We start from the raw sequence: 26,972 nt of genomic DNA on the forward strand, positions 1-26,972 counted from the left end.
TGACAAATCAAGGTTGTGGTGGTTTGAAAGATGACTCCCAAAGGGAATGGCACTATTAGGAGGTGTGGCCTTGGAGGAAGTATGTCACTGTGGGGGTGGGCTTCGAGATCTTTCAAGGACAATGTGACAGTCAGTTGACTTCCTGCAGCCTTCTGGCCAAGATGTAGCCAACATCATGTCTGCCTGCACGCCACTGTGCTCCCCATCATGATGATAATGGACTGAACCTCTGAAACGGGAAGATGCCACCTCAATTAAATATTTTCTTTGTAAGAGTTGTCATGGTCATGGTGTCTCTTCACAGAAATAGAAACCCAAACCAAGACAGAAGTTGCTACCAGGAACTAGGGTTCTACTGTGATGGGGCCTGACCATGCTTTTGTTTGGAGTAATGTGGACTTTGGTACTTTGGGTTTGGACAGCAGGAAGTGCTTTAAGCACTACTTAATGGGGCATACTAGAAGGAGCATGGAAGACAACCGTGCTGAAGATGGTCTGAAATGTCGGGAGCTGGCACAAGAGGTTTCAGAGAAGAATTTTAATATGTCGCCTAGAAATCATTCTTGTGATATTATGGTGAAGGACGAGGCTGCTTTTTGCCCTTGTCTGAAAATCTGCCTAAGACTAAAGTAAAGAGTTTTATATTAATTCTGTTGGTAGAAGAAATCTCAAAACAGGCTAGTATAGACTCTGCCATGTGGATATTAGTAGTAACTCTTATGAAGACATATAATGAAAAGGAGCAAGGAAAAATATTTGAGGAGAAAAAGAGCACCAGAAAATGGAATGGAGCTAAATCTTTAAAGAGATTAAGAAATGGAATAAAGAGAGTGTTGCCCTCAGGGAAAGATCCCACCAAGCTAGGTTTCCAATTTATGAAAAGGAACTAGAGCTTGGTGTGGTGGGGTACACACACCCTTAATCCCTGCACTGGGAAGGCAGAGGCTGGTGGATCTCTGAGTTTGAGGCCAACCTGGTCTATGGAGCAAGTTTCAGAAGAGCCAAGCTTAGGCAGTGAAGGACAGGAAGCTGGTGAAGATGTAAACAAACAAGAGGGTCATGGTCCAGTCCCAGTAAGCAGCAGAACTTGGCAGCTGTGGCCATGTGGTTCTGGCTTTAGAGTTAAGGATAGAAGAAAGAAGTTACAGAATAAAGCCACTAATGCCAGATGTGTGTCAGAGGTGTCCCTGAATGGAAGCCAAGTAGAGAAGCCACTGCATGAAGCGGTGACGTTGAAGCTTAGATTGCCTTGGAGCCTAAGATGTTAGAGATGCCAGAGCCACGGGATACCTGCCTAAGAGAGCTGCTAACAGGGAGTGGAAGCAGCCTAAGGGAAGTGCGTTGCTTGCAGTCAACAAAGCTAAATGACATTCGAAAGAAGTGGAGAGCACTTTGACATCAGACATGGAGATGCAGAGTCTGAAGTTTTCCCAGCTGGTTTTTGGTCTTGCTTTGGTCCAGCATTTCCTCAGTGTGCTCCCTTTCCTGTGTTCTGGAACAGTAATGTATATCCTGTGTCATTATATGTTGGAAGTATGTGAACTGCTTTTTTATTTTGATTTTTACAGGTGATTTCAGCTAAGACTGCCACGAGTCTCAGTAGAGACTTTGGATTTTTAAGCAAGTTTGGGACTTTCATAGACTATGGGAACTTTTGATGTTGGACTGAATGCATTCTTTGATATGGCTATAACCCTTCGGGGGCCAGAGAATGGAATATGTAGTTTGAAAGAAAATCACCCCCCCTCAAAGGGAAAGGCACTATTAGGAGGTGTGGCCCTGTTGGAGGAAGTGTGTCACTGTGGGAGTGAGCTCTGAGGTCCTTTTCTCAAGCTTCACTCGGTATGACAGTCACACTACTTTCTGTTGCCTGCAACATGTAGGACTCTCAGCTACTCCCAGCACCACACCTGCCTGTCTGCCGGATGATGATAATGGACTAACCTTTGAAACTGTAAGAGGCTCCTTATATTCATAGCCTCCCTGTCTACCTGCCCACCTGACATGAGCCCACCGCACCACTCTTACTGGATTTGCCCTGGGGCTTCTTGGGACTTGGTTCACACTAAGCCAGGCTGTGGAGCACCCTCTTAGCCTTCCCAGCATCTCACTGCCAGCCTAGCAACTGCTTGTGGGCCGGCATGTCGGTTTCCAGAGTTTCTACTGCAGCAACCAGCGCCTGCCAGGCCTTCCATGCTAACCATCAGGCCATTCCTTCCCATGGCAAAGAGAAAGTAGCTTTCCGGTTGCTCTACCCAAAGGATAGAGAGATAAGAAATTCCAAGCGACTTCAAGAACAGCTTCCCTGGTGTGTTTCCTCTGCCTTCCACATTCCCACTGTTCCTGACTCACACCAACTGACAGCCAGAGGAGGCAGGCTACTGCAGAAGGTGACAGACAACATCCACTGACCCTAGTAGGAGGCTGAAAACATGGCCCTCACCTGCAGCCCCTCCTGCAAGCCCCAGCTGCCTACAAAGGCCAACATGCCCTTCCTCTGCCTCTCTGCTGCCTCTTCTATAACCCCTCCCATCTGAAGTCCACTCTCACCTTGGCCCTAAGGCTTCACCACCCAGAGAGTGTTCCCAGATCCAGGGTAAAAATGAGGTGCCAAGTGAAATTTAAAAAAAAAAAAAAAATGACGTGTACTAGGATTGCATAAATCCACAGTTACAAACATCACGTGTGTGAAGAAATAACAAAAGACAGAGTAGGACCTACCAACGGATATGGCACTGCCCTATGGAGCTGCCCCTATGCTTCTTGAGATCTCCCTAGACCTAAAAAGAAACAGAAATGCTAAAATGAGTTTGGGAATGTAGGCTAGGGGTAGCCATCCTCCCAACACAGGGCGTTTAAAGCTTCACTAAGCTCCAACAAAGCCACTGTGCATCCCTGAGCTGAAGATTCAGGAGTGGGAGGAAGTATGGCAGAGGGGTAGCCCAGAGAAAAGAGGGGACCCTGGGCAGAAGGGAAGGGTGGAAGCACCTGCCAGTGCCAGTCAGGAGTCAGCCCTGTCATTGGGGAGCTGGAGCTCCCAGCTGCTGTCCAGCTGAACCATGCCTGGATCTCCTGGTTGTGGACACTGGGTCCACAACCTATGACTCACACATCAGTAAACAGGCGACATGGGCAGGAAGGAAAATCATCTAGGGGAAAAAAAAACCTCTGGGGGCAAAAACCAAGAGTGCACACTCAGAGTACACTCGGGACAGATGAGTAAACGGCATGACAGCCCAAGCCACTGCCCCAAATGCTGTTAACCTTTCCCCCCCCCCCCCCCGTGGCAGAGGGAAGGACCAAGCTCTCTGGACCACACTGCCTTCTCCGGGAGTCACCATGCCTCACTGGTGCTCACCCCCTGTTTATACACCAGGACTAACTAACAGGCCGTGGTACCCCTCACAGCCTGGGCCAGTTGCAGTTCGAGCATGCCTGTCGTCTAGGTAACCCCTTGCTGGGGGCCCAGATCCTGTGACTCCCACGCATGATTCTGATTGCAACAGTAGGTTAAAGTTCAGAAGCTGCCTGCTGAAAACCGCCCAGGGATCAGCTGTACCTTCTCTGGCTGATAACCCAAGTGAGGAGAGAAAAGAGTTGACAGCGCTTCTGAGCTGTCCTTCCTCAGCCTGGCTCTCAAAGGCCCCTAACCAGTCTTTCCAGTACTGATCCCCAATTACAACTGGATTAACGGAATCTTAGGATTTTTTTTCCAAAATAAACAATGATCCCAGTCTCCATTGTCCAGCACGTTGCTTCGCCATCTAACGTACTTTTAGTAAAATAAATCTGAGGGTTTTAAAAAGAAACTCGCAGGAGAACATCTCCCAAACTGCTCTCAGAATCAGGGTCCGGCATCCACCAAACAAACCCAAGGCATGTTTACTGAATCATCCCTGAACCCAGGGCTGCCCAGGAGGAAATGGATTGTGATCTCTTTCCAGAGGACCTGAGCTTTGTCCTCTAGTCAAAACACTCAGGGGACCCTGAATCTTTGACTAAGAACCCCATAGCAGGGGCCGTCAAAACACTCAGAGGGAGGGTTTGTGGCCAGATTGAACTGATTTAGAGGAACCAGGAACAGGACACCCCTCCCCACAAATGGAACCGATGCTTTAATTACAGCTAGCAATAGGCAAAACTCAGCAAAGCAAACAGAAATACCTTTGTTGTTGGCTCCAAAAACACCTCAGTGTGATCACGCTTTGGGTGGAACAAGACAAGAAGCTCAGATTCCTTAGAGGAGGGCGTAAAGAATGGAGCAATTGCTGTGGGCTGAGGGCTGGGGCAGGGATCGTGGGACACAGAACTTGAGTCGGATTTGACTCAGCACGGAAAACAGCTGCGGCTCCTCAGGTCTCCACACAGCCTCTCTACTCGGTCTCCTTCCACACAGTCCCCTGGGCAATCTCACCCACAGCTTCAGCTGCTACCTGCAAACATGACTCACAGCCTTATCTCCAGCCTCCTTCTCCTCAGCTTCCAGGGCTGCAGTAATTTCCTCCACGGTCCCGACTAGCTACCCCAATGCATCACCTTCTTCCCTCTCCTGTCCATGCCTCCTCTGGTTCTTCCCTTCTCGTCTCCTATGGTGACACCCAAACCAGACACCAGGAGCCTTACCCTGACTCCCTCCTCCTGAGCTCCATCCAAGACCAGCTGGTTATATCACCTGCCCGTTTCTGCACCTCCAGCCTCCATTCCACCTTAGACTCAGGCCCTCACTATTCCTGTTACCTTTTCCCCAGTCTCCCCGACTCTGCCCTCCACGCCCGCTGAGCTTTCATGGCAGGTGGGTCTTGTTAGAACAGCCTTCTGCAGAAGGGATCTTGGTTGGCGAATATACACGAAACCCTCTATCTCAGATCCACAAACAAAAAGGCCTAGGCTTTGCCCCAAGGCCCTGAACTTTTGTGCGGGCAGCATTTTAAAATGATAATTTTTTTTAAGAGCTCGTCATGTTCTTAGCGAGAATAGTAGGGGAGAAGAAGCTGCCAGATGGTGTCTATTGTAAGTGACACCCATGGGTAGGCCACCCGGTAACACCTGACTTGGAATACCCCCCTCCTGTTTGCTGCCCCTGCCTCTACTCACTAGTAATTAACTTCGGCTCTTCAAGGAGACTATGGTCCTTCCAGCCTTCAGCTTAGCTGAAGTTCCACTCAGGTTTAGACCGCTTCAGAGCAACTAAAAGGAAAGCTCCCTCACCCTCCTCCGTGTCTAGACTTCTGACCTGCTGGCGAGATTGATACTCCACCTGCGGCAATTTCGTTCCTCGGGGGATATTTGGCGAAGTGTATCGACTTTTTTCATGGATGTGGCCTGGTGAGGAAAGGGCTGCTAACGCTAGAACTTGGTGAGAGAAGGTCAGAAAGGCTGTGGCCATCCACAAAATGCCGAGAGCAGGACTCATCACGCAGCACTGAACAGTCCCAAATGTCCAGTGCTGAGCACCCTAAGCTCAGGTGCTGCCCATGTGCACCCCAACAGTTCCCCTTCTTCCATGAAGGGAGAGGAAGCAGCCGCTACCTCCAGTGCCAGGCTCTCTCAGAGACTGTCACACCCCACGTCTTTTAACCTCTCAGCCCTTTCCTCAAGCTCCTAAGGTCATCGTTGTACCCTTATGTGACTACAGTACCTCAGACCCTAAGGTCTCACTGACTAATATGTAAGGAAAAAGCCACTGAGTTTGCTCGCAGCCAGGAAGTGATGTTATAAGACGTCAGAGAACCCAGCCCACCCACCAATGGCTACATCGTCTCTTGTTGCCACTGCTGTTGGTGGCGGAAGGGAAGAACGGGCTGTCAGAGCTTCCAAGATGGCCCCACAGGAGAAGCATTTGCCTGATCCTGAAGATCTGACTTGGGTCTTTGGTAGAATGAGAAAAAAAAAAAAAAACTCTATAAAATTGTCCTTTGAGCTCCACACACAGACCTGGATGCCAACTACAGGTCTTACTCACATAAACACACAATATGTTTTTATAAAAAAAAAAGATTTTCAGACTTCAGGGCAGACACAGCACACACACACACACACACACACACACACACACACCTGCCTGTAACTGCCAGAGACCTCTACAAGCACCTACACTCAAACACACAAACACATACACACAATTCAAGTGGTTTTTTTTTCCAAACTAAATGCATCTTCAAAAGTAATTTTCACACATGATTGGTCTTTGTTTCAGCTTTCTTAACGAAAATAGCTAGTGAGGAGGCATAGTGCCCACACCTTTAATCCCAGCAGCTGGGAAGCAGAGGCAGGGGGATATTTGTCAGTCTGAAGCCAGCCTGGTCTACATATTGAGTTTCAGGAAAGCGACAGTTACGTAGTCTATCTCAAAACACACCAACGAGGACCAACAGGGTGAAGAGTGGAGGAGGTAGCTCGGTGGCAGAGTGCTGATAAAATGTCTGAGGCCCTGAGTTCAGTCCCTAACACACACACACACACACACACACACACACACACACACACTAAATAAGTAAATAGCTTGACACAACCTGGAATCACCTATAAAGAGAAAGCCTCAACTGCACAATTGTGTCAATCAGATTGGCCATGCAAAGCCATGTCTGTGAGAGATTGCCTTGAGTGATGGTTGATGCAGATGGGCCCAGGCCACTGTGAGCAGCAGCGTCCCCAGATAGGTGGGCCTGTAGGAGAAAGCTAGCTGAACGTAAGCCAGAAGGCCAGCCAGCAAGCAACATTCCCGCATGACTTCTGCCTCAGTTCCTGCTTGAGCACTTGCCCTGACTTCGCAGTGGTGGATTGTGACCTGGAAGCATGAGCCAGATAAACCCTTTCCTCCCCACAGGTTGCTTTAGAAAACAGGATTTTATCAAAGCAACAGAAAAGCAGACTAGTATAGAAGCTGGTACCGGGTCAGTGGGATGTTGCTGTAAGGGACCTGGCTGTGTTGCTTGCTGGAAGACTGGAAATATTTGACACATGGAGCTAAAAAAGCCACTGGGTCCTCAGAGCTTAGTGGGCTCTTCTGTGGGAGCTTGGGGCTAAGAATGTTCAGAGAAATGCAGACAATAGGAGATGGTTTGTGACATTTCTAAGGGACACAAAGACTCTATCGGGACCACATTTGTGTGATATTTTGGAGTAAGAGTCTGTGGTTGCAAGAATCAGCAGTGATTATCAAGAGACCACCACCACTGAAATGAAACTTTCTATAATTTGCTGGGACAATGGATGCTGGTCAGCTGGAGCTGCAAAATCAGTTGTGACGAATAAAAGATCAGCACCCCTGGAGTATAAACTTCCATGCCTCATTGGGACAAGATAAGCACATGGAAATTGTAGTCCAAAGGGCTCAAGGCTGTATGTACGTCAAGCTGGCAGCAGAACTTGGCAACCATCTGTAACTCCAGTTTCAGGGTATCTGACAGCCTCTTCTAGCCTCCGTGGACACCAGGCATGTATGTGACCTAATGATGGGAGAAAGAAGGGTGGAGTCAGAGAGAAACCATGGAGCTGCTGCCAGAGACAGACACTGGGAACTTTACCCAGTAAGCCACAGTCATGTGACGATACACAGATTAATGGAGATGGGTTAAACTAATATGTAAGAGTTAGCCAATAAGAAGCTAGAGCTAATAGTCCAAGTAGTTATTTAATTAATATGGTTTCTGTGTGATTATTTCGGGGCTAAGCAGCTGGGAATAAACTAGCGGCTTCCCTCCAACACAGAAAGACATTTATGTAGCTGACAAAGGAGACAAACACCCGAAACCCTCCGGTAAGTCACAGCCTTGTGGCGATACACAGATTAATAGAAATGGATTAATTTAAGATTTAAGAACTAGCTAGAAATATGCATGAACCATTCATTGGCCAAACGATGTTGGAATTAATATAGTTTCTGTGTGATTGTTTGGGTCTGGGCGTCCGGGGCAACAAAATAGTAGCCTCTGCCTACATATTTGTGTGTCAAGTTCACAAGGAGTAGAGTACACATTTTTTTTTATTGTCAACTTGACACAATTTAAGAGTCACCAGGGTCTGGGCAGTAGTGGTACCTGCCTTTAATCCCAGCATTCCAGAGGCAGAGGCAGGTGGGTCATTATGAGTTCAAGGTCAGCCTGGTCTATAGAAAGGATTCCAGGACAGCCAGGGCTACAGAAAGAAACTGTCGCAAGAAAAGGAAGAGGAAGAAGAGGAGGAGTCACCTGGGAAGAAGGAACCTCATTAGAAGAATCATCTAGATCAGATTAGCCTACGGCCATGTCTATGGAAGATTATCTAGATTGGTGATTAATTGATGGCTCAGCAGTACTGGGGCAGCAGCGTCCCTAACAAGTGGACCTGGACTGTTTAAGAAAGCTAGTTCAGCGTGACTCTCAGCAAACCAGGAAGCAGCGTTCATCCATGTTTTCTGCTCCAGGTTCCTGCTTTGAGTTCCGGCCTTGACTTCCCTCGGTGAGGGACAGTAACCTGGGAAATAAACACTTGCCTCTCATAAATTGTTTCCACTCACGGTTTTCATTACAGCAACAGAAAAGAAACTAAAGCAAATGTACTTTAAATACCAAAAAAGTACAACAAGATAATAGCTGGGTGTAGCATAAACCCTTAATCCCAGCACTCAGGAAACAAAGACAGATGGATTCCTGTGAGTTCAGCCTGATCTATAGAGGGGGTTCTAGGACAGCCAAGGCTACGTAGAAAGACCCTGTCTCAAAATTAATTAGCTAATTAACTAACAGAAGATTGTCTGGATAGCCAGTCATGATGGTATATATGTATAACCCAGTTACTCAAGAGGCTGAGGTAGGAGGATCTCAAGTTCAAGTCCCACGTGTGTGACTAGACTGTGTCTCAAAGAAATCAAATAACCCATAAAGCTCTCTTCTGCAAAGTAAAGCTTGTAGTACCTATTTCATATGATCCAGGGAGAATTCAACGGCAAGCGTGTGCACACAGTGTGACCTAGAGTTAAGAACCCACAGCCTGGGAGGACTGTCCACATCATTGTTCTGTTCCATCGGTCCACTGAGCCCTCTTGGCCTATACAGGAAGCCCTCCTCAGCAGAGAATTGCCATCACCTTAGAAGATAGCCATAGTTCTCATGGGAAAACTTTTCAGACTAGACACTCCAAAAATCACATCCTTCGGAGACTTTTAGTAAAGATAGCAACAAAACAGGAAACCAGGCAGGCCTCCTCCCAAAGGACTCAGCCTACACTTGTCAGTCTTGGTGCCTACACTGTATTATGGGGCCCATGCATGGGACACTATAAATAACATTGCTCTCCTAGGACCTTGGATAGCACAGGAAGGACTGACTTACTGGAAGGACTGGATGGATGGATTATAAATCTGTAACCTCATCTGCAGAATGATTGTGTGCTCACCTGAGCAACTTGGTCCATGGTGACGAAAGAACTGAAGAAACTTTATGTCCCAATATGTCTCCATTTGAAAGTATTTTCTCTGAATGGGTTGAGCCCCTCCAAAGCATGTTAGGACCACAGGGGTAAATGAATACTGTTATGGAATAATCTTTGTGTATACTCTAAGGATGTGTCTTTGCCAAGGCACCATCTGATTGTTAATAAAGAGCTGAAAGGCCAATAGTTAAGAAGGAAGAGGTTAGGCAGGACTTCTGGGCAGAGGGAGGGGAAGAGGAGATGAATCAAGGTGCAGGGGAGATGCCAGAGGTGATGGAGAGGAAGCAGGACATGCAGAAGGAGAGGAAAAAACCATGAGCCATGAGGCAGCACATAGATAACAGAAATGGGTTCATTTGTTATAAGAGCTAGCTAGAAACAAGTTTAAGCTAAGTCTAAGCTTTCATAATTAATAATAAGTCTCTGTATCATGATTTGGGGGCTGGCGGTACAGAGGAAAAACTTGCTACAGAACACATGGGGATACAACAGGAAAGGGACTACTGGATTAGGGGGCGGAGTTGGGGGCATAGTGGTGAATACCTTTAACCCCAATACTCTAGAGACAGAAGCAAGAGGCTCTCCAGGCCAGCAGGGTCACAGAGTGAGACTTCATCTCAAAAAATAAATAAATAAGTACAGTACACTGCCTGGGTCGAAGAGAGACCATAAATGATTCTTAGTCCATACAGATTCCCTAAAAGGCTCAAGGCTCAACTCTGGGTGCTTTTGTTCATCTCTGGAGTAAAAGAGCTCATGTATACACAACCAGCACATATTTATTTTTTAACATCTGGTTTACATGATTAATCAGTGCCCCAGTCTTCTACTCAGATAAACTGATTTAATCTCCTGAATACTCTCATTTCATCATTAAAATGAAAACTAGGCATCTGTAGTAACTTTCACGTTTACGCTTGGAGCAATGCGCCTGGCTCCCAGCATGAGAACAAGTGTTTTAAGCAGCTGGCAATGTTGGGACACTGCACAGGCATCAGCGTGGCTTGTGTGGGTAAAACCTGAGCCTTGGCATATGTATCCCCAGAGCCTACATTTCATGCATTTTTTAATATCTTCCCTGCTCTACTGCATTCCCAATCTTAGGAAATCCAGAGCTCTTGTGAGCTTCCAGGCAGAGTCAGCACAAGGACACATGACCTAACCTCAACTGATCAGATAAACCCGCATGACTTCCAACAGTGATCCAAAATGGAGTATGTGGTCAGAGCACTGTAGGAGCGTTGATCAGGGATACAGCTTTTAATGCCACTGGATCCTCACATACTGACTAGATAAAGCAACAAGACAACAAAAGCAAACGACTGTGGACAATTAAACACAACTCAGTGCTATGGTTTAAATCTGTAATGCCCTTCCAAAGACTCACTGTTAAAGGCAGCATGGTCTCCAACCCGTGGTACCATTGGGAAATGGTGGAAACTTAGAGTGGGGCCCTGCTGGTGGAATTTAAGCCAATAGGAGCGTGTCTTTAAAATGAACTGTGGGACTCTGTCCCTTCCTTTATGTCTTCACTTCCTAGTCGCCATTAATCAGGCAGCATCTAGACTGGCAGTGGTGGTATACGCCTTTAACCCCAGCACTTGGGAGGTTGAGGCAGGCCATCTCAGTGAGCTGGAGGCCAGCCTGGTCTACAGAGTGAGCGTCAGGCCAGCCAGGACTGTTAAACAGAAAAACCCTGTCTCAGAGGGAGGAGGGAAGCAGACAGCATCCTCTTCTTTGTGCTCTGTGGTGGTTTGAATGAGAATGGCCCCCATTGGCTCATATATTTGAATCCTTAGTCCCCAGTTGATGAACTGTTTGGGAACATTAGAAGGTGTGGCCTTGTTGGAGGAGGTATGTCTCTTTCTCTTTGTCTACTGCTTGTGGATCAGAATGGAAAGCTCTCAGCTACCACGGAAATCCCAGCATCCCTCTTGTCTCTACCACCATCCTGGCCAACACCTCTAGCTCAGCACCAGGATAACCAGTGCTGGACCATGCCCTGCTTTTTATGTGGGTTCTAGGGATCCGAACTCAGGACCTCAGGCTTGTGCAGCATGTGCCCTTACCTGCTGAGTCATCTCCCCAAATCACAATCAACCTTTCTTATTTATAAACTGATTATCTCAGGACTTTGTTACAATGATGAAAAGCTGGCAAATAGCTCCAAATCTAAGAGACCCAAGCTCATGAGAACACATTTCCAGAAAGTACTGATGGGCCTGGGAAAGCCCCACTTTTGCGGATTCTAGAACCTGTAAATCAGGGTCTCCGGTTGATGGGACTCTTGTAGGAATGGAAGCAAAGCTGAGGTGGGGTGAAGAAAGAGAAGAGAGAAGAAAGAGATGCTAGATTAAGGGATTCCCACAAAACTGAGCAACTGTATCTCTAAACACTACGTGGGTGCAGTCGAAGATAAAGCTAGAGTATTCTGAATAGTTTCCTTCGGAAAGGTCTCTCATCAGTTTTTAAAACATTAGCACAAAAACGTCAAGATCAAACCCATGTGATACTATAAGAAGAAAATAATCTCTATAGCTCAGTAAAACCTTTCAAAAAAGACAAGATCTGCATAAAGAAGAGGTTAAAACTCTAACCTGTCAGTCATGGAAAGACGTCTTGGCAGTGAAAAGTACATACTGTTCTTGCAAGAGAACACAGGCTCAGTTTCCAGCATGCAAGTCAGGAAGTTTACACCAGCTCCAGGGGAATCCCCATTCCTCGCCTCTGCAACTACCTGCACTTCTGTGATACACATACATCCACTCAGGTACACACGAATAAAGTTAATAAATAGATCCTCTTTAAAACTTAAAGAATCATTTACCATTGTAACCTATCTATAAAGAAAAAAAGGCTAAATTATTTATACTCAGGGCATCAAAAACGCTAGGTAACTCATTCTGCCAATAATCTGTATTCTTGTCCTTGAAAGGTATATGTTAAGGTTAGAATATACAAAAAAATGTAATTCAGAATCAGGAAGAACTCAGAGACTAGATGATGAAATTCAAGAAATAGCTGGATGAATGAGATGACGTCATTCCAAAATGAAGAAAAACTAGAATGGGGAAGTACAACACATATCGAAAAAGGAGCAGGGAAAAAATTCAAAGACATCTAAAAGAAAAGCTAAGCTAGACATGAGACAAAGGGACAAACACTGAAAATAGGCAGAGAAGATCCAAGAGTTGGGATGACAGAAATCCCTAAGAAGAAAGACCAAAGAAGTTGAAAAAGGCTCTTTGATGGAGTAATTCAAGAGAAGTCAGATGTCAAGCGCCAAGGTTTATGCCAGCAAACAACACCGGGGAGGCTGGAGAGACGGCTCAGCAGTTAAGAGAACATTCTCCTCTTTCAGAGGACTGAGTTTAGTTCCCAGCACCTACATCAAGAGGCTCACAACAGCCTGTAACTCCAGCCCCAGACGATCTGACACACTCTTTTGACATTTATGACTATACTAACATACTCTTGTGCACACATACACATGCATGCGAAAACACACAGAGACACACACACACACAGACACACACACATACACACTGTCCCCTGTTGAGATCTAGAAACAATTACCAAACCCAAAAAATACACACTGTCCCCTGTTGAGATCTAGAAACAATTACCAAACCCAAAAGCTGTTAATGGTCAGATACCAGCACTGGGGAGGCAGAGATAGGAGGATCCCTAGGTTTGACTGCCAAGCCAATATGGTGGGATCAGTGAGTTCCATGTTCACTAAGAAACCCTGTCTCAAAAAAATGAGATAGTGATTGAGAAAGACTGTACAGTGCCCTCCACATGCACAGCACACACACACGCACACACTCATGCACACCTGTACACAAACATGTGTGCATACACATAAACATGTCTGTTCATACACACAGATACATAGAGAGAAAAGCAATCCACTGGGGCAGAGGTCAGTGATAGACTGCATACGTGATCAAGGGCCTGGGTTCAATCCTCAGAACTAAGGTAGAAAATTAAATACAACTAGGTGTCATGTGGCTCCTGACAAGAGACCTTTAACAGGGATGCTGACTGGGTCACAAGGTACCACGATAGCAGGTTCTGTCACAAAGAAGAATGCCGATTGTGGTCCCTCACTTGAGGTGGTGAGTGCCTGAGATTTGAATTAGGAAGAGGCCGTCCAAGTAAAAGTAAAAACTAGGAGGAAGTCCCCCAGGATCACAATGACTGGAAACTCTATAGAGCTTCAAGAGTGACTTGGCAGGTGTGCTGGCAGTGGTGCCCGAGGCCTTGCTGGCAGCAGGTCTCTGTTAGAACAGTCTGGTGATACAATGGCTATAAGTCACCCATTGTTTCTGAGTGCAAAGCTCTCCTGGAAGTTCTCCGAGCTACCTCTGTGTCATTACTGGATAGTTGCTGGAAGGGATGTTTGTTCTGTTCGGTTTTAGTTATTAGTTTTCTTTTCCAGAAAAGTTATGTTCTCTGTTAACTAAAGGACCCTGGATGATGCAAAAGATGGACAGGTGTCTGTGTAAGGGGGAGAGGGGGTGTCCTCACTTAAATTAACATCTCCAGAATGCTACTGTTTTTTCCAAATTCATTTTTAAACCCTAGGTTGGCTAACCAAAAAGAAGCTCTTTGCTTTGAACATTGTTTACCTCTGGAACCCTTGAAGACAGCAAGCAGAAGCTTGACTTCCCAGAATTCCCCATATTTGACAATTGCTGGCAGTGCATATATTGTCATTTTGGTTTTTAAATAAACCTGTCAAACAAGTGACAATAGCAACCATTTCTGAGAAAATTCTCAGCAAATCAATTATTCTGAAAAGAATCAGGTCTCCAAAGCCTACTGGGGCTAGTATTCACTCTGGGCTCCAAACTCTTGCTGGTTACACTTTCTTTCCTTCCTGCAGGCTGTGGTTTAAAAATTTGTTACCTTTGACTAGAGGAGAATTCTGTTTTCTCTCCTTGATCATAGCAGCCTTGGTCACATGGCTTGCCTTGGCCAATGAAAAGTGAGAAGAAGCTGTCCTTGCCACTTCAAGTGTAAAAACCAATTGGAGATTTACTGAGCTCTGTGTCTCCTACTTCTAGCTAGTGTTCCACTTTTTAGGCTGCCTGGGCCCGAAAGGAAGGTGATGTCAGCACACAGAACTGCGAGTACATAATAGATGACCAGCAGGAAAATTTGGAGTCCCTCTGTCCACAGTATAAACTAGTCATCTGTACCCAATAGGGTTATTAACTGGGTGTCACTGATTATAGCTATTTCCCCTCCTTTTCCCCCTCCTCTTCCTCTTCACTTTCATTGCTGCCAACTGAAAACGGGGCATTTCTATGTTGCCCAGACTGGCCTCCAACTAGAGATCCTCCTGCCCACACCTCCAAAGTAATAGGATTCTATGTGTCCCCGGGCCTTGCTCCTGCTTGCTACCTCTGTTTGCAAGCTTTGTACTTGCATTCTTAGAAGCTCATTGTGATATACATATTCTCTTCCCCACATTACAGATGAGGAAACAAGAGCTGACGAGACCCAAGAACTTGACACTTCTGGGCTTGGTGGTACACACTATAATCCTAGCACATGGGAGTCTGAGGCAGGAGGATCACAAGTTGGAGGTCAACGTGGGATACATAAAAACAAAACAAATACAACTACGACAACAAACGACCTCAGTACCTGATTAGAAACCCGAAGAGTTAGACGTAAGTCAGTTTAATGCCTCAGATTCCTGTGTGTAAAACCAAGAGCAGATTGAAAACCTCTCCGCAGACATAGCCCACATCCTGAGTGTCTTCCCTGGCATGCACAAGATCTTCCCTGAACTCACAAATAAACTCAGCACATTTTAAAGACAGACTGCCTGCTGCTGAACGTTTGATGAATGCTTATGAAGTACTAGTAAACAACTTGTTTTATTTGTTATTACTGATCTCTCATGAAACTCAAAAACATATATACCATACTTCCAAAACTAAATAAAGAAGAAACAAGATGGCGTAGTGTGAGATTCAGAAGTTTTGAAAGTAGGTTGACTTAGAGCTAGAGCAAGAGGCTGGTGACCTACATCCCAGTCCTTCCCATTGCTGTGTGATGTCAGGAACCGTCTTAACTACTCTGATCTTGCCTTCTCAGAGAACATACTAACCAAAGCCATACTGGAAACGACACCGCCATACTGATTGGAGCCATGGTCAAACACGGCTCTTTTATGCAGGCGTAGATATCAAGGCAGAGAGAGACTACTGGTCTACCTGTGGTCCCATGCTAGGCAGCACAGTGTGAGACACTGGTAGTCTTCACACCCTTACCTAAAGGATTTGCCAGATGTAACAAAGACACAGTACACAGCAAGTTCCCTCTTACTCACACTTTATTTAAGCTTCCCTATACCCGAACCTTATCTTTCCACCTCACAAAAGCCTATTGTGTTCTGGACCAACAATCTCATGTCCCTGGTCTGGTATCTGACAACAGAGACTGGCCCCTGGTGTCTTCAGACTTTTCTTGTCTTGCAAGCAGGTGAGATGACTGGGTGAGTAAAGGGGCTTACTGTGCAAGTCCTGTGGCTGAGTTTGATCCCAGAACCCAAGTAAACATGAAAGGAAAGAACTGACTCCAGGAAGTTGTCCTCTGACCTCCACACACATGCCTCTGCATGCCTCTGTCAGCACATGCACAAATTTTTAAAAATTAAAAAAAAAAATGAAAGATCCAGCTATCAAAATATATCCATGATGGTCTGAATGTGCATTCCAAAACTGATGTGTTAGGAATTTAATCCCTGATGTGTCAGGGTTAAGAGATTGGACAAACTGCTGGCGGTGGTGGCGCACGCCTTTAATCCCAGCACTTGGGAGGCAGAGGCAGGTGGGCCTCTGTGAGTTCAAGGCTAGCCTGGTCTACAAGAGCTGGTCCCAGGACAGGATCCAAAGCTACAGAGAAACCCGCCTTGAAAAACCAAAATTGAGAGAGAGAGAGAGAGAGAGAGAGAGAGAGAGAGAGAGAGGACAAACTAAGATGTGTTTAGGTCATGAGGGCTCCATACTCATAAATACATACATTTACACCGTTATTTTAAAAAGGACTAGCATTGTTGCTTTCCCTCTTTTGCTCCTTGAATTTAGATACAACATATGCCCATAGTCCATGGCATCCACAATACCATCTTGGAAGAACAGATCAGTCCTTACCAAGTGCTGGCACCTAAAACAGACTTTATAGCCTCCAGAAATTTGGGGGATTTTTCTGTTTTTTATAAAGTATCTAGTCTAAGACACTTTGTTATAGCAACAGAAAATGGACTAAAACAATGTGTAAACCACCTTAAATTCCTTAATGTTTGGCTGGGCATAGTGGCACATGCCTTTGATCTCAGAACTTGGGAAGCAGAGGCAGATAGATCTCTGTGAGTTCAAGGCCAGATTGATCTACATAAAGAGCCAGAGAAAAATATAATTTTAAGACCCACTCAAAAAATTTTTCCATAATGTATTGAAATGCCCAAGCCCAGGATCTATCTATACAGGAAAGTGGATGAGTTCTGAAGTCTGGAGGGATTCCTGATCCAGGACTTCAACAAGCTCCACCACCTACCCACAGTCCTTTTAATGTCCTCCTGTGGCAGGGCTCATGGAGCCAGCCGGCTGTTTGAGTACTGGGATCTCCCTTTTGTAAAACATATAATAAACACATTTAAAATGTTTTATGTAAACTTCCTGGTCCAACAAACTGATATTCTAATGTGCTATAAAATAATAAGAGTCGGAGGAACTGCTTGCTAACCTAGACTCATTTCCCATACAACCTAAACTCCAGAAGCCCTTGTCTTTGGACATAGTGAGAGGTCTTCTCTCCCTATCCTCGTGGAGAGCCATGAGACTCAAATGTAAACATAAACACTCTGCACACATGTGTATGTGTGGTCAGAGCAAAGAGCATGCTGCATGTGCTGGACCCACTTCTCAGCTTCTTTTGCCCTACAAGGCTTAGGATGGACTTTGTGCTCAGGTAATGAATTCTCAGTGAGAGAAATCACAAAGGAACTCCCAGTTGCTGAGTGTTCTCTGGAAGCCGGAAACTTTACACAAGTTATCTTCAGTGTGCACACCAACTCTTCAAGTTCTGGAGAGACGATTATGTAACCCACCCAAGGTCACACAGCCAGTAACTGACAAACACACTTGAAATCCTAGTTTTTCTGACCCCAAAGTTCAGGGTCTAGTCACCAGACCAGTAGTTGACAAACTAAAGTTTGTGAGCTAAATCTTGTCTGCCACTTTGATTTTTTTTTCTACTGCCTGTGAGAGAAAAAAAAAAACAACATTTTACATTTTAAAAAAAGAAATATTTCAGAAAAAGATAATTTTCTTGCTTTTTTAACTTCAAAGTATGTAACAATAAAGCTTTATTGGAATATGGCTGTTGTGGGCTATTTGAACACTGTGTGGAGATGTGCTGCTGTGATTGGTGCAATAAGAAGCTGAATGGCCAATAGCAAGGCAGGAGAGATAGGGGAACTTGGTAGAAAAAGAGAGGAACTCAGAGGATGATTCTGGGTGCTTGAGGGAAATACCAACAAGACACAGAGGGAGTCAGACATACAGAATGAAAAATAAAAGATAAAAAGCCACAAGGCAAAATGCAGATTAATATAAATGGGTTAATTTAAGAGCCAGTCTTAACGGGACAGGTCTATGCTAAAGCCATGCTTTCAAAATTAATAATAAGTCTCAGTGTCATTATTTGTGAACTGGCGATCCATAGAAAATTCTTATTACGTATGGCCTTCCTGCTTGTTTACATATTATCTGTAGTTACTTTTGTTCTCCCATAGCTGTAACAGAACCTGAAACTTTGGCAAAATCTAATGTCTTTTATACTACCTCGACCTTAACAGAAAGTTTGCCTTGTTCAGCCTCAGACTCCATGACCTTCCACAGAAGCAAAAAAAAAAAAAAAAAAAAAAAAAAAAAATTAATAACGGCACCCCAAACTGAACACACTGGTCTGCTTGCTCCTATTCATGGTTTTGTTTTACAGAGTTTCAGTCACCCAGTAAAGGCAAAAACCACAAACAGCTACCGAGTACACCTCAGAGAGACCCACAGTGAGAAGCAGGACCCCCAGCATTGCTCCACAGAACCAGCAAGCCCGGCTCTGGCAGTCCTCAGACATGGTAGGAGGTGTGGAAAATATTAGGCCGGAGAACACAAGTCCCACAGTCCTTTATAAACTCTGGGCCAGGGTTGAGGAGGGAATGAATGACCCTAGGTTCTGAGCCGAAACAGCAGATGCCAACAGAGTGCGTGAGAACATATGCCAAATAAACAGTCTTGGAAAGAGTTTGGATCTTTTTCTAATGTAAAAACAACAGCAACTAAAATTAAACGTCTAAAAGCTAAAGGGGGAAACTACTTTTTCTTTGAAGTTTTGTCTGTTATCAAGTTCTATTTAGTGTTTAAAAATATCTGAGTCGGGTGTGGTGGTACATACATTTTTTAATTCCTGCACAGAAGAGGCAGGAGGATCTCTGTGAGTTCAAGTTCATCCTGGTCAACGTAGTGAGTTCCAGGGCAGCCAGCGATACATAAAGATCCTGTCTCAAGAATTAATTAATTAATTTAATTTAATGAAGAAAGGTTTTAAGAACTAAGACCATTAAACATTTTGGTGAGAGAAAAAAAATAGCTGAAGAGACCAACTCAGTGAGCAAGCATAAAAAGCACTCTGCTGGGAAGAGAAGATACTGATTTGCCTGACTGACACACATTCAATCTAGGAAGCTTCAGCCAGAGAGATTCGCTCTCCCCTGGTTTAGTTGTTTGTTTTTCCATGGGACATTGTTGTGTGATTGATTTAGTTTGGTTTTTCTTTCTGAGACAGAGTTTCTCTGTGTAGCCCTAACTGTCCTGGAATCCACTATGTAGACCAGGCTGGCCACAAACTCATAAGAGATCCTCCTGCCTCTGCCTCCCAAGTGCTGGGATTAAAGGTGTGCACCACCACTGTCTTTCAGCTTTAAAGCTGAGGGTTGGCAGGGGTGGCTTCAGGGAAAACTCCAAACAGATTAAATTAAATGAGGTTTACTGAGCAAAGAACATTTCACAACTCGAGCAACGTTCCTAATGGAGGAAGTGGAGAGAGGCAAGAATACAGCTATTATAAGACACAAAAGCAAACTAGAGAGATCACCTGATTGGCTACAAGCAGGCATTTGCTTTACTGGGGAGTGGTGTGGGCAGCTAGATGCTTGTGATTGGCTAAAGTATAGCCATTTGTGATTTGCCGAAGCTCAGCGGCTTATGATGAGAATGGCACCAAGCTGTGTTGTAGCTTTTTACCTGGGAACTGTAAGTGTGGAGATAGCCTCGGAGCAATGGCCTGCTGCTGCTGCTGCTGCGTCCTCCCTCCTCTTTTAGATCTATTTTATGAGTGTTTTGCCTGCATACACACAGATACAGACACATACGTAAACCATGTGTGTGTCTGGTTCCTGTGGAGGTCAGATGAGAGTATGGTATCTCCTGGAACTGGGGCTGTAGATGATTGTGGGCCACCATGTGGGTGCTGGAACCAAAGAAGGCCCAGTAGGTCACAAAAGCAGCTTCTAGGCCCAGCTTCCAGCTTAATGCTTCCTTTCTGAGAGCCGTGAAGAGACTGTTCTACACCTCTCTCCCACTCTCTGGTGGTTCGGTAGCAATCCTTGGTCTCAAATATTATTAAATCATCATCGCTCCATCCTTATCCTCACGAGACATCCCTCTACTGGTGTGTGTGTGTGTGTGTGTGTGTGTGTGTGTGTGTGTGTGTGTCTGTGTGTCTGTGTCTGTGTGTGTATGTGTGTGTGTGTGTATGTGAGCTCAAGCATGCGCATATTCATGTTCCCCTTCCTATAACAAGTCATATTGGATTATAGGCCCACGCTAATATAACATGAACTCATTTTAACTGCATCTTCAGTGACACTATTTCCAAATAAAGTCTCACTCCCAAATACCCAAGGGTTATGACTTCAGCATCTGAATGAGGATGGGGGTGGGACAGGATTTGTCCCTTATCAGTGTGCAAAGGGCATTTCATAGTGACCCTCCCGAGCTTCTCTTTTGTGCTTTCTGTGACTGACCCATGTAAAGAGCAGAATCTCTGAATTTCGAGGAAGCAACCAAAGGGGATTAAAAATAAAAATAATAAAAAAATAAATTCAGTGGAGAATGGCAGGCACTAAAAGGCTGACTCATCTAGGGCCTCAGAAGGCAGCTCAGTCACAGAAGACACTGGAGTGTCTGGTGGTGGCCTCCCTTGTGATGACAACCATCAGGAAGTCTAAGCTAGTCATGGCAACTGCTTAGCTGCACCATCCCACTCTGAAAGACACAAGGGTGACCAGTCACTGTGCCACGGTCTTGCTCCTAGAACGCCAGCTGAGGCTCACTCAGGAAGGGCAGTGACCAAGTCACCCTCTGGCTGTGTGGGAGCCAGGACAAAAGTCCAGACAGATTCTTCTCTGCCTGGCACCCTCTCGACAGTACCTGTATCGCCCTGAGACTCCAAACTCAGCCTTTCAACGCTAACAACAGGCTTTGGCTCTAACCTTCCCTCAGAATCCCTGACCTACCTGAAGATCGGCAAGTCACCCCATAATCTTTTCAGGAGGCCTGGTGGCTGGGCAGCCTGTAATTTCCTTGACTCTCATCACGCATTCCCACAAAGCACAGAAGGGCTGTGGACAGGACAATTGCTGGTATTTAGGAGACTCTGGATTGGCTTGTCTGGGATGATGGCTTTCCAGCAGCCACAGTTCCCAGAGGGTTGTCTGGAGGGCCTGGTTTTAATGGGTTGAAGGCAGATCCAGAAGGCAGATCTTTTTTGTTCCCTGCCCCCTTTCCAAGTGCAGCCTGTGTGTCCACAGGGGTCCTATGCATCTGAAAATGGAAAAAAAATCACTAAAACCCTTAACTGATTGACTTCCCTTCAGCTTTCTGCCACACACCACTCACAAGTAACATAAGAAACCCTTTTCCTTGCTGCCTGTGGGATCAGCCTGAAAATGCTTAACACACATGGCTGGTTAGCCTGAGCCACAAGGAGGGAAACGTAGATTGTTAATGTGGCTTTTTTTAAATGGAGCATTACGGAGTATTAATAAACGCTTATTTTTCAGGGTCAAACACCACAATATGTACCTATCCCTAAAAGTGTTTACAAAATAGGCAATAACTGCTGTAAATAACTGTCCCTGAATGACTAATGAGTAAATAGAAACAAGAAACAAGAAAATTGACAACAGGAAAGAAGAGGCTTGTGTGTGTAGGCTGACAGGGATGGATGAAGGGCCACAAGGGGTGTCCGTGACTCAGTCTTGTCCTCGCTATTACCCTTCGCACAGCAGGGAGGCAGGGCCACCAAAAGAGCAAGGACAGACTCGGCACTCTTTTTTTACAGAGTGGTATTCAGTTAACAGAACAATTATCTTTGTATAAGCTGCATCAGAGACAATTGTAGATCAAAACAAATGCTGAGTGGCAGTGGCACACGCCTTTAGTCCCAGCACTCGGGAGGCAGAGGCAGGTGGATCTCTGTGAGTTCGAGGTCAGCCTGGTCTACAAGAGCTAGTTCCAGGACAGGCTCCAAAGCTACAGAGAAACCCTGTCTCGAAAAACCAAAAGCAAACAAACAAACAAAAAAATCTGCTGTCCCCATATATAACTAATTTGTGCCATGCACCAACAAAAACTGCTTTAAATTTCCATGCCAATTTGCAACCCCAGACTGTACCAAGGTTAGTAGATATTGAAAATACTACCAGAAGAGGGCTATCTCAAGACACATTCAGCCGGTCGTGGTGGCACACGCCAGTAGAATTTGCTGAAGGAGGCAGAAGCAGGAGGATCACAAGTTCAAGGCCAGCCTGGGCTACACATTAAAGAAAAAAAGGGGGGGGGGGCTGGAGAGATGGCCCAGTGGTTGAGAACATTGGCTGCTCTTTCACAGGACCAGGGTTCAATTCCCAGCACTCATATGGAAGTTCACACCTGTCTGTAACTCCAGTTCCAGGAGATCTGATGCCAAGATGCCAATGCACATAAAATAAAGTTAAATAAATGAAAAAATTTTTTAAAAAGACACATTCGGTTGTGTGTGTTAACGATACAAAAAAGACACTGTACAGTTTAAAAATAAATCTTACACAGCCTTACATCTCAATTTTTTTTCTTTAAAAGGAGTGAGTTGTGTACAGGGGGGTTAAATGCTTCATAGAAGAGAAAAAAACTTTGCTAGAACCAACTTATTCATCACCATCTTCTTCTTCCTTGTCTGTCTTCCTCTTCTTCCTCTCTTCATCATCCTCCTCAGCCTCCTCAGCCTCTTGCTTCTTTTTCTCGCTCTCTTCAGCCTTGACTGCCCACTTTTTCACTGCACCAGGGTTTCCTTTAGCTCCGTAAGCAGCAATATCCTTTTCGTATTTCTTCTTCAGCTTGGCAGCCTTCTTTTGGTAGGGCTGCTTGTCATCTGCAGAGGTGTTGTTCCGCATCTCTCCCAGTTCCTTTGAAACATCACCAGTGGATAAGCCAGGGTGTTCTCCTTTGATTTGGGGAGATAGTCCAAACAGAACAAGAAGGCTGCAGGAGGCCTCTAGGGTGCACTGGAGTCTTGGGACTTCCTTTGCAGGGGTGGGAGGATGTAGGTTTTCATTTCTCTTTCATAACAAGCCTTGTAAGCCTTTGTCATACCTTCAGATCTCCCCTTTTCTTCAGCAGACACGGTCTTCCACCTTTCTGAGCACTTCTTCGAGAACTCTGAGAAGTTGAGAAGATACCAGAAGCACTCGGGTGCTTGTTCTTGTGTTCCTCCTGGCAAGTTTGCACAAAGAATGCATACGAGGACATTTTGCCTCTCAGCTTCTTATGATCTTCTTTGCCCATGTGTAGCTGGTTTTCCTCCATGAGGTACAGAGTCACCCAAGTGCCCATCTGGCTCTCGCTGGCCCCAGCGCTGTCTCTATAGAGTTCAGTGTACTGCAGAGGCTGTGAGTGGGAGCCAGATGGCTTAAATGTGCATTTCAAAAACAAGCATACTTACTTAAGCTGTTGCTTAAAAATCAATTGAACAAGCCAGGCGGTGATGGTTCATGCCTTTAATCCCAGTAAGCAGTACCCTTTATGGCCTCTGCATCAGCTGCTGCCTCCAGGTTCCTGCCCTGCTTGAGTTTCTGTCCTGGCTTCCTCCAATGATGAACAGTGCTATACAGAAGAGTAAGCCAAGTTAACCCTTCCCTCCCCAACTTGCTTTTTGGTCATGATGTTTCATCACAGCAACAGAACCCTTAGGTAAGACAACACCCCTCATTCCTCCTTCCTCTCGAAGGTTGACGCCATTCTGCCTGTTCCCTCAGACTGCTCTCTTCTAGGTATTTCCTGTCATTACAATCATGCAGCTATTTGTGCATGCGATTGAGTGTGTGTCCATTTGCTTTCTATTGCTGTGATAAAATAACCATGATTAAAAGCAATTCGGGAGGTGTCTTAGGATTTCTATTGCTGTAACCATAACCCCAGTAACTCTTATAAAAGAAAATGTTTCATTGGCGTAGCTCACTTACAATATCAGAGGTTCAGTCCATTATCATCATGGCAGCGAGCATGGTGGCATGCAGGCAGACATGGTGCTAAAGAAGTAGCTGAGAGTCCAACATCTTGCAGGTAACCGGAAGTTGATTGACACACTGGGGTATGGTATCCTAAGCATAGGAAACCTAAAAGCCCGCCCCCACAGTGGCACACTTCCTCCAACAAGGCCTTACCCACTCCAACAAAGCCACACTTCCTAATAGTGCCACTCCCTATGAGATTATGAGGGCCAGTTAGATTCGAACTACCACAGGAGGAAAGGGTTCATTTGCCTTACTCATTGCAATCATGGTCCAGCTTGAGAAGAAGTCAGGGTACAGACTCAAGCAGGAACCTGGAGAGTGGAATTGAAACCAGAAGCCTTGAAGATGTGTTACTTCCTAGCTAGCTTTTCACAGCTTATTCTTCTATTTTATGCAACCAGGATTACTTGCCCTGGGGTGACACCACCTACAGTGGCAGGGCCCTTCTCAGTCAATAATTAATGAAGAAAATGCCCCCAAAGTCTTGCCTACAGGTGAATCTAATGGAAGCAGTTCCTCCATTGACATTCCTTCTTTCCAAGTGATGCTAACTGTGTTAAGTAGACAACAAAATAACCTGCATGTGTATGTATGTGCATATGTGTGTTTATGTATGTGTATATGTGTGTCCGTGTGTGTATATACATGCATGTGTATATATGTGTGCATGTATGCATGTGCGTATATAATATATATAAACGTGGTACTGGTTTATTGTTTTTAACACAGTCTTTACTTTCCATTCATGCTGCGGTATGTGTCTGGTTTCCTTTCTTTTAGATCCATGAACATTCCATTTCACATAGTCACATTTTGTTTGACCATCCATCCTTTAATGGAAGTTTGGGGTTGCACCTGTCTTTCACCTATTGTGTGCAATGCTGCCATGTGTCTGGATATGTGAACATTCAACAGAAATGCTAACTGGTGAGCTCTGAGTGTCCAGAAAAATAAAGCATGTGACCTCTCTCACACTAAGACTGAGAAATCATTTATTTCATGGACTCAAAAATCTTAGAGTAGGAAACAATTATCAAACCGTCATCTCTATTTATTTACAGACAAGGAAACAAACAAGAGGCAACTAAACAAGGATGGTTTATAAAATGAACAGTGTCTTGGGGGGGGGGTGTTTTTGGAAAAGAAACCCTTTCCAAGGCAAAATTATCTACATGGCTTGTCATATCACATACCTCAAATTCCCTGCACTGGAAATGTATTTACTTGGATGAAGACACTGGTAATATTATCAGGAATCTCCTAGTAAAATATAAATAGCTCCGAGGGAAAGTCATTGCTAGCCCACAATCCCTTGTCTGGAATGATTGGTTTTCCACAGAACAGGAAGCTTACAGTAGGGTGCTGAGGGAACAGAGCTGCACCAGTTGTGGGGGGCAGGAGGTTCGTCATGTGTAACCCTGGGTGCAGATGTTCCACAAGATACAGCTTCCTCGTTCAGGGTCCAAGCGTTGGGCAGTCACCAGTACCATTCAGAGGCTAAAGGTGTGATGGAGATGGGGCTGGCACCTTTAACCCCAGCATTTCGAAGGTAGAGGCAGGGGGATCTTTCTGAGTTCAAGGCCAGCGTGATCAGTTCCAGGCTAGACAAAGCTATATAGTGAGATTTTGTCTCAGAAAGAAAGAAAGAAAGAAAGAAAGAAAGAAAGAAAGAAAGAAAGAAAGAAAGAAAAGAAAAGAAAAGAAAAGAAAAGAAAAGAAAAGAGGTCCAAGACTAAGCTAGTTATAATGGCACATACCTGTCATTCTAGCATTTGGAGGGAAAAGGCTGTCGGAACCAGCCTCGACAAAAATGCCTCTTGCCAGGATGGAGGTGTGGGGATTTAGAAATATAGTAAAGAATATGGAGACACAAATGAAAATAATAAAATGGAGAAACACATAGGATAATATCGGGAGGGGATTCCAGTGAGTACTGAAATTTGCCCACGTTTAATTTCCAACTGCTTAAAATACCCCTAACCCCAAAAGTAGGAGTAAGACAAAAAGCTGCATTAACACGGCACCAAGAAATGAACAGACCAATTGAAGGTCGCGGGCTACCTCTGGTTAGGGTTAGGGTTAGGGTTTTGCTAGAACAAAACAAGTCGTGCTCACACCCTAGACCAAAACATTCCATAGACAAATCACTCCTTGGGTGGAATCCAAAGTTATCTCCTTAAGGGAACTGGCACTTAGTTGGATCCACAGACTTTTGTTTGAGGTAGAAACATCAACTTCTCTATTCCTGAAATACAAGGGCTGGCTATTAGCCACACCTGTTGACAATCACCTTGTGAGTACAGAACTCTCTGACCTAACTCTAGGTGGGACCTTTGACGTGGACGCACAAAAATCCTTGAGAACAAGATGTAAATTCCAACTCTCTTGACCTTTGGTCAGTGTGGAAATAGGCTCATATTTTCAGGCCTCCACAGAAGGCAAAGATCTTAAGTCTTTGGCTAGCCTGAGCTACAAAGCAAGACTCTATCCTTCAAAACGGGGAGTGGGGTTTGGGGATAGTGGTATTTACCTTGGGCACTCTGAAGACAGATTATTCTCTGTGCGATCAAGGCCAGCCTGGTCTACATAAATTCCAGGGCTACTTAGAGAGACCTTGTCTCAAAGCAGCTGGGAGTGTTGGGGGGAGGACAATTTAAGATTCACAAAGGCAAGCCTGGCAGTGGTAACACGTGCCTTTAATTCCAGCACTCAGGAGGCAGAGGCCGGCGAATCTCTGTGAATTCAAGGCCAGCCTGGTCTTCAAGACCTAGTTCCAGGACAGGCTGCAAAAAAGCTACAGAGAAACCCTGTCTCGAAAAAACAAACAAACAACAACAACAAGATTCACAAAGGCAATTTACAGTATATATATTCCATTTCAAAGCACATGCCTTCCATGTGGCTTTGCACTGTACTCAAATCTCAGTGT

At 45.1% G+C, this 26,972-nt stretch overlaps 1 pseudogene; it reads right to left on the minus strand.

Annotated features, from left to right (window-relative positions):
• Nucleotides 1–22,678: 22,678 nt before the first annotated feature.
• On the minus strand, nt 22,679–23,315 carry LOC119817707 (annotated as a pseudogene).
• Between the last annotated feature and the right edge of the window lie 3,657 nt (nt 23,316–26,972).

This window comes from Arvicola amphibius, chromosome 6 (assembly GCF_903992535.2).
Source record: "Arvicola amphibius chromosome 6, mArvAmp1.2, whole genome shotgun sequence".
Lineage (NCBI taxonomy): Eukaryota > Metazoa > Chordata > Mammalia > Rodentia > Cricetidae > Arvicola > Arvicola amphibius.